The sequence below is a fragment of the Palaemon carinicauda genome, chromosome 25, assembly GCF_036898095.1.
Source record: "Palaemon carinicauda isolate YSFRI2023 chromosome 25, ASM3689809v2, whole genome shotgun sequence".
Classification (NCBI taxonomy): domain Eukaryota; kingdom Metazoa; phylum Arthropoda; class Malacostraca; order Decapoda; family Palaemonidae; genus Palaemon; species Palaemon carinicauda.
The window spans coordinates 31,922,489-31,932,116 of NC_090749.1; the positions used below are offsets into that span (position 1 = coordinate 31,922,489).

Consider the following 9,628-nt stretch of genomic DNA (forward strand, 5'->3'; position numbering starts at 1 on the left):
TGCTGCTCCGTTGCCTTTGCCTAACAATAGTCCATTTACTGATTCAGTATTCAACCTATTTCTTGTGTTTGTCTTTATTATTTTGACCGGAGAAAATATTCTCTCCACTGCAAGAGAAGAATAAGGCAGGGCTAAAAGACATAACACAAATTTAGACAGATTTGGGAACAAAAGTGTTCCATCACTACTTTCAAGTTTTTTAAATGAACACTAAAACTCAGCGGGATGACTGGAAGTAGTCAATGTTTCTTCATGAATAGTAAGTGACCACCATCAATTTTTGTACACATTGTATTGTGATTCACGAATAAGCTGAATATAAGTCCCAGGACGTGTTCACTCCTGCCCCCCCCCCCCAACCCCCACTTAAAAAAGTTACTCTACCATATAATAGTATTTATGAATTTGATTGATTTTCACTTTTTGTAAAAAATAACTACTGTAAAACCTATCCAATTCTTTTAAAAAATAGTAAAATGTATCCATTTTTTGCCTCTATTCAAATGTAAAAATGTCCCAGCAACATCAAAATTTATCCAAAGGATACTTTCGTATCCATACTTGCAACAATTCGTATCTTTGTGTTTCATATCTTTGCAATGAGGCACAAGGAAGGGTTTATATATAAAAAATTCAGTTCCAATAATTCATTACTTGGAAACTTGCATTATAGAATGGAAAGGCTCAAGTATCCATCCAATTCAGCTGCCTCTCAGAAAGGGATAACCTATTCCCAATACGTTATTAAAAGGAGATATTGCGTCTATAAACGAATATGTTTGTGATCTCTTTGAGAGAAAGAGAGAGAGAGAGAGAGAGAGAGAGAGAGAGAGAGAGAGAGAGAGAGAGAGAGATTAAACTAATATGAAACTTAGAATAATAGAAGTCAATTCTTTTTGTTATGCTTAAACTCCTTAGCAAAGCAAAAGCGAGAAGTGAGAAAATTGAACGAAAATTTCAGAATCAGGTTTAAACACTTCTTTTCTGACCCAATTCCCACTAGACTCCGATACTCGTCAAAGCACTTCGACCAGAACTGCCGTTTGAGTGAAATGTAAAGAAGAGTGAGCGAAAGTTCCGGACACAAGTGTCAATCCCTTTCAGAATCGAATCCAATTTTCACTGAGCATCAACACATTTCTAATATGTTCGTCCAAAATGGGACAAGAGAGCGGTAACGACCAGGCAATATGGCGAAAGGATCGGGGCGACCTAAATGACCAAAATGGCCATCAAAATCGTAATGGTCTTTTCGACGATTGTCAGGACCGAGCCATTTTCGTCGTATCGACTCGAAGTGCAGTTTAGATCCCGATACTTTATTACGATTAAGAGGATAAGTCTAGGCAACAGTTGCGTTTCAATTGGAAATTGTAAATAAAATTTTTATGGATATTTTAATCTTGAGCGTCTATAGTTTCTTCGCGTCGAATTAAATTCTATACATTTATTTTGGAATTTTTGTAAGCAGAAAAGATGGAGGAACCTAAGAAATAATATCTCTTTAAGAAGAATTGTGAAATAGAGTTAATCGTTCCTATATATAAAAAAGGGAAGAAAACTACTCATATAATGGAGTGAATGGAATAGCCGTCACAGAGATGAATGCTATAAAACTCCACGGGATTTGCACATAACAATTAGTCGTTCAAAAGACTCTACAACACCAGTTCCTTCATGAGAAGAATCCCTTCACAAGCTTCGTGCCCTTTACCTTATTTTGCACTTCCTGGATTCGAATAACCCCCTTTTTCCAAACCTCTGAAGGTCTTCCTCACCTCAAACCTCCAACCCTGTCATAATCAACCTCTTTTTCACTAAGCTATCATCATGCATCTCTCCTATATTACTAACATCCTCAAAATACTTTCATACATCCTTACATACATCATACTAACTGTTTTTCTTTTATGTATCTCCAAATAAATCATCACGCAAAATCTTGCACCACAAATACTATATAGAAAAGTTTCAACTTTTTTTCTTTCATTTTTACTGAACAAACATGTTTATCTAAATGAGGAGTTAGCTTAACTAACACCTTACCATCTTGGCATAAAAAACCATTCAAGACTTAAACCATTTTTTTTCATAGATCCTTTTCCCTTTCTTCTTTCTCCTACTTTCTGACATGAATCAAACACTTGAATTCTTATAAGAATTCAATCATGTTAACTGGGATTTGTTTACTCTTAATCATCCTGGGATTTGTTTACTCTTACTCAGTCTTCCTGGGATTCGTTTACTCTTAATCCTCCTGGGATTTGTTTACTCTTACTCAATCATCCTGAGATTTGTTTACTCTTACTCAATCATCCTGGAATTTGTTTACTCTTACTCAATCATATTGGGATTTGTTTACTCTTACTCAATCTTTCTGAGATTTGTTTACTCCTACTCAATCATCCTGAGATTTGTTTACTCCTACTCAATCATATTGGGATTTGTTTACTATTACTCGATCATCCTGAGATTTGTTTACTCTTACTCAATCATCCTGGAATTAGTTTACTCTTACTCAATCATCCTGGGATTTGTTTACTCTTACTCAATCATCCTGTGATTTGTTTACTCCTACTCAATCTTCCTGGGATTTGTTTACTCTTACTCAATCTTCCTGAGATTTGTTTACTCTTACTCAATCATCCTGAGATTTGTTTACTCTTACTCAATCATATTGGGATTTGTTTACTCTTACTCGATCATCCTGAGATTTGTTTACTCTTACTCAATCATCCTGGGATTTGTTTACTATTACTCAATCATCCTGGAATTTGTTTACTCTTACTCGATCATCCTGAGATTTGTTTACTCCTACTCAATCATATTGGGATTTGTTTACTCTTACTCGATCATCCTGAGATTTGTTTACTCTTACTCAATCATATTGGGATTTGTTTACTCTTACTCAATCATCCTGAGATTGGTTTACTCTTACTCAATCATCCTGGGATTTGTTTACTCTTACTCAATCATCCTGGGATTTGTTTACTCTTACTCAATCATCCTGGGATTTGTTTACTCTTACTCAATCATCCTGAGATTTGTTTACTCTTATTCAATAATCCTGGGATTTGTTTACTCTTACTCAATCATCCTGGGATTTGTTTACTCTTATTCAATCATCCTGGGATTTGTTTACTCTTACTCAATCATCCTGGGATTTGTTTACTCTTACTCAATCATCCTGGGATTTGTTTACTCTTACTCAATCATCATGAGAGTTGTTTACGCTTAATCAATCATCCTGAGATTTGTTTACTCTTACTCAATCATCCTGAGATTTGTTTACTCCCACTCAATCATCCTGGGATTTGTTTACTCTTACTCAATCATCCTGAGATTTGTTTACTCCTACTCAATCATCCTGGAATTTGTTTACTCCTACTCAATCATATTGGGATTTGTTTACTCTTACTCAATCATCCTGAGATTTGTTTACTCTTATTCAATCATCCTGGGATTTGTTTACTCTTACTCAATCATCCTGGGATTTGTTTACTCTTACTCAATCATCCTGAGATTTGTTTACTCTTATTCAATCATCCTGGGATTTGTTTACTCTTACTCAATCATATTGGGATTTGTTTACTCTTACTCAATCATCCTGGGATTTGTTTACTCTTATTCAATCATCCTGGGATTTGTTTACTCTTACTCAATCATCCTGAGATTTGTTTACTCTTATTCAATCATCCTGGGATTTGTTTACTCTTACTCAATCATCCTGGGATTTGTTTACTCTTACTCAGTCATCCTGGGATTTGTTTACTCTTACTCAATCCTCATGAGAGTTGTTTACTCTTAATCAATCATCCTGAGATTTGTTTACTCTTATTCAATCATCCTGAGATTTGTTTACTCTTACTCAATCATCCTGGGATTTGTTTACTCTTACTCAATCATCCTGAGATTTGTTTACTCCTACCCAATCATCCTGGAATTTGTTTACGCCTACTGAATCATCCTGGGATTTGTTTACTCTTACTCAATCTTCCTGAGATTTGTTTACTCTTACTCAATAATCCTGAGATTTGTTTACTCTTACTCAATCATATTGAGATTTGTTCACTCTTACTCAATCATATTGGGATTTGTTTACTCCTACTTAATCATCCTGAGTTTTGTTTACTCCTACTCAATCATATTGGGATTTGTTTACTCTTACTCAAACATCCTGAGATTTGTTTACTCTTACTCAATCATCCTGGGATTTGTTTACTCTTACTCAATCTTCCTGAGATTTGTTTACTCTTACTCAATCATCCTGAGATTTGTTTACTCTTACTCAATTATCCTGGGATTTGTTTACTCTTACAACCTTACTGCCGATTATCTTGGCTGTTAACTTTCCTCCCACAAGATCGTTCAAACCCTTTCACTAGTTCGTGCAGTATCTCGAAACTGTCTCCATTCATTACAGTATGAGCATCTGTAAGCATTAACCATTCCACAATCCATTTATTTCTTTATAATTTATCATACAACTTCTTTTCTACGTTCATTATTTGCTCTCTGGATTTTCCCATCATTCCATCCATGTGCTTCCTAGTTGTATAAATTTTTAGTCTTACCAAAGTTCTTGCTTACCTTCTCAGTTATTGTAATTTTTATTATTACTTGCTAAGCTACAACCCTAGTTGGAAAAGCAAGAGGGTATAAGCCCAAGGGCCCCAACAGGGAAAATAGCCCAGCGAGGAAAGGAAACAAGTTAAAATGATATATTGTAAGAAAAATTACATTTAAATAAATATTTCCTACATAAACTATGAAACCTTTAACAAAAGAAGAGGAAGAGAAACTAGATAGAATAGTGTGCCCGAGTGTACTCTCAAGCAAGAGAACTCTAACTCAAGACACTGGAAGACCATGGTACAGAGGCTGTGGCACTACCCAAGACTAGAGAACAATGGTTTGATTTTGGAGTGTCCTTCTCCTAGAAGAGCTGCTTACCATAGATAAAGAGTCTCTTCTAGCGTTATTTTTACTACCATATAGATATTTTTGCTTAATTTTGTAGATTTCCTCTGTCATTTAACTGGATCTCAAATAAAAGCTCTTTCATGTAAGCTTGCATTTCTTATAGCTTGATATTATATTATCCTTAAATCTCTTAAATAACCAAATATACCTTGGGCTGCAACTGGGTGCAGCCCCTCATCTTTAACATGCTCAGCTCACAAGCATCGTGATTGGCTACCACTCAATGGTCTTTGTTCCGCCGTGGATTACTTCGTTCACATATATACGTCATCTCATTGCTCGTATTATCAATTCATCCATAAAGATGTTTAATAGAAAGGAAATACCTTTGTCTCAGACTCGCTTCCACAAGAAACCAGTCACTCTTCTTCCTAAATATTCTAATACATACTTGACAATTTGGTCTTCTTATATATAATATTTTCTATATAAATTATGTTTTTGCTCTCTTTTTACGAACACAGAATGCATGTGGATATCACGGATAATCACGCTGCTATGAAAGGAATGATGGGAGGCGCGTGGGTGGTAGTGGTAGTAACGGGCAGTAGTCGGATGTAGAACGGCACCTCGTAGTAACGGGGGATGTTGAGGAAGGCGAAGAATAATTGGTAAGGGACCTCTGATAGTGGTTTTAACACGCCCGTTACTATACCGACACCCTATAAGGGTGAGCGAGCGGGGTATATTCCTGGCATTCCTTGCAACTTTTTTCTCTAGTATATTTAGCAGTATTTATACCTTAGAAATGGTGCTATAAGGAGCATTTCACTGAGCGACACAGGTCCCTCGCCCAGAAATAGATTTTTCCTTTGTCAAAATCCCTTTTTTGCTCTCTTTTTATGACCAATAACATATAATAAAGACATCTTCTGTTTTCAGTAACAAAGTGAATTTTTCTTGAAGGTGGTGAATGAATTCTATCAATTATTGATCTACTTGATGGAAACAAGAACATACTTATTTCAAAACATGAATATAATAATGCAAAAGAGAACTAAATAAACCTGAATTCAATTAGTGAAATGAAATGAAAAGAAACGCTCAGTTAAGACAATGAACGATTAATTTTGACTCAAGATTGTTATTTGCAATACTTATGAACGAAGTCTTCAAAATTCTCATCAATTTCACATGAGAAGATTTTTAAGAAAAGTCGATTAATGTACTTGAATATTATAATGAGTTCATTTAAATATTAAAGGATAAAAATCCTTTGGAGTTGGAAGCCGTAATTACTGGATTTATTAAAAATGAATGAATTATTATTTATGGATAATATTGAAGAAATGTAGTAGGTTCCTTAGGCATGTATCTCTATATCTAAAACTTTTATCTTGTTATAACGAATTTGGTACTAAAATATTACTCATTATATTTATTGAAGAAAGAGTTCCTACATTTTTTCTAATTTCTAGTCAGATGTGAATAATGATACATAGACTCTAAATGCTTTTAGTTCCATATTATCTAGTCTTTAAATGCTTTTATATTCATAGTTTACTTAAAGATAATATAGGTCTCAAAACCAAGGAACATGAGATGATGCGAGACATTCCTTTGATAAATTTTATTCGTTTCTTAATCTCTTTTATAGTATATAATGTTTATGCTAAACTATTTATTTTCAATTGTCCTTTTTATTGAGGATTTCATATATATATATATATATATATATATATATATATATATATATATATATATATATATACATATATACAAATACACAGTATATATATATATATATATATATATATATATATATATATATATACACACACACATATATATATATATATATATATATATATATATATATATATATATATATATATATATATATATACACACACACACACACATATATATATATATATATATATATATATATATATATATATATATATATATATATATATATATATATATATATATATATATATACACACACACACACATATATATATATATATGCACCCACATGCAAACGGGGAGGGAGTAAGAAGGGTTGAATCTGTGTGTGTGCTTTATCTACTTAAATATTTAGAAGTCATTTTTGACAATACCAGAGAAGATTGGTGCAAAATATGGAAGAGGCTCTCTTTGTCTGTCTGTCTGTCTGTGTGCCTTTCCTTGGGAGCCATCCCCTCTCCAGCAAAAGATATTACTAAGAAATTGCTTTAAAGAAAGATATAAGGACGAATGAGGTCCTGTTGTTGTTTATGTGTTATGTGAGATAGAAGTATTAAAACACTTAACAGGATTCTGTGTAGAAAATTCCCTACACTTTCATCTTCAACGGAAGAAACAAAGCAAAGAATCCTTTATCAATTATCTTTGTTTCATTTCGTCCTTCCCATCAAGGAATTACACATCCGGAAAATCATTTCCCCAGAGATTAAAGACCCGGTAAAAGAACGCCGGTTTGAACCCGCCAACACCCGAGAAAAAAAAGCTTTTATTTCATCCTTTTCCTTCTCTGTGAGTTAATTCTATCGACGTTTTATTTTGGTTGACTTTCATTTTCTCTTTTGTCGTTTCCAGAGTCTAACAAAAGCTAGAATTTCCTCCGAAGTTTCTTATCTTTGTTTTTGAGAGAACCAAAGCTGAATTTTGATTTTCATCGTGATAAAATGATGATTTAATTTCCACTTCTGCCAACTCTTCAGATGAGGCCTCGGTGGGAAAGGGAAGGGAAGGGAAGGGATGTGGCCAAGCGTGTGTTGACCAGGCTCACTAGAAGCATCAAGGTTGTCATGATTTATCCTCTTCTCTATTTTAAATTTTAATCTCAAAGCTGAAAACCATCTTTTGCCTAGATATCTGCTGGACAGAGGTTCGAGACCCACTCAAGCTACATAGTTTCTTGTAGTTTCCGCATACCTACCACCATTGTAAGTTAAGGATGGCGAGTTTGGGGGAGCCTATAGGTCTACGTCTACCTGCTGAGTCATCAGTAGACATTTCCTGGTCCTCTCTGGTCCAAGCTTGCTTGTAAAGTGGGTGTGTGAGGTAGTAATGCACTGATCAAATATATTAAAGGTCAGTCTCTTGGGCATAATCCTGCTAGCTAGGGTAGTGTCTCTGTCCCTTGCCTCCGCCATTCACAAGCAGCCTTTAAACCTTTAAACAGTGACAATCACAAGTACACTCTAGTGTTTGTGATTCTGACTTTTCTTCAAAGCTGATGTCATTTACCTCATATACTGTATATGTACGAGTAATACCATCATTAAACGTCATACAAAAGATGAGGTCGAGAGCAAACTAAAAAGGTATAGAGGTGATAAAATCAAAGATGATTACTTATATATATATATATATATATATATATATATATATATATATATATATATGTATATATATATATGTACATATATATATATACATATATATATATATATATATACATATATATATATATATATATGTATATATATGTATATATATATATATATATATATATATATATATATATATATATATATATATATATATATATACACACACATATATATATATATATATATATATATATATATATATATATATATATATATATATATATACATATATATATATATATATATATATATATATATACATATATATATATATATATATATATATATATACATACATATATATATATATATATATATATATACATATATATATATATATGTATATATATATATATATATATATATATGTATATATATATATATATATATATATATATATATATGTATATATATATATATATATATATATATATATGTATATATATATATATATATATATATATATATATATATATATAATATATATATATATATATATATATATATATGCACCCACTTGGAAACGGCAATCTCCCGCAAACTGCCCAAACTGTCATGTGGTAGTTAGGCAACGGGGAGGGAGTAAGAAGGGTTGAATCTGTGTGTGTATCAAAACACTTAACAGGATTCTGTGTAGAAAATACCTTGCACTTTCGTCTCCAATGGAAGAACCGAAGCAAAGAATCCTTTATCAATTATCCCGTTTCCTCTCGTCCTTCCCATCTAGGAATTACACATCCGGAAAATTATTCCTCCAGAGATTAAAGACCCGGTAAAAGAACGCCGGTCAGAAACCGCCAACACCAGAGAAAAGAGATTTTATTTCATCCTTTTCCTTCTCTGTGAGTTAATTCTATCGAAGTTTTATTCTGGTTGAATTTCATTTTCTCTTTTATCGTTTCCATAAAGTCTAACAAACGAAAAAGTTTCCTCCCAAGTTTCTTATCTTTCTTTTTTCGAAATAACCAAAGCTGAATTTTGATTTTCATCGTGATAAAATTATGATTTTATTTCCACATTTCCCAGCTCTGCAGATGGGGTTTCGGTGAGGCTGTAGTGTTCCCCTAAAGACTTGATTTATCTTTTCTCTCTTTTAATTTTAATCTCAAAGATGAAAACCATCTTTATTATCCTTCCATCCGTGTTTAGTGATGTTCATGGTGTTATTGTTAGTATTTCGTTATTTTATCATGGAACTTATAGCTTGCAGATATTATACAGTATATGACAAATCTCTCTCTCTCTCTCTCTCTCTCTCTCTCTCTCTCTCTCTCTCTCTCTCTCTCTCTCATATATATATA

General features: G+C 32.9%; 1 long non-coding RNA gene across 2 annotated transcripts in view; it reads left to right on the forward strand.

Annotated features, from left to right (window-relative positions):
• Positions 1-9,628, forward strand: part of LOC137619220 (uncharacterized) — a 66,748-nt gene that overhangs the window by 26,099 nt on the left and 31,021 nt on the right. Inside the window, exon 4 of one of the 2 annotated variants that reach the window (XR_011039858.1) lies at positions 5,448-5,859. The exons of the other annotated variant lie outside the window; for it this stretch is intronic. This is a non-coding gene — a long non-coding RNA (uncharacterized lncRNA). Of the gene's footprint in view, positions 1-5,447; positions 5,860-9,628 lie in introns of those variants that run through there. 2 annotated transcript variants of the gene reach the window in all.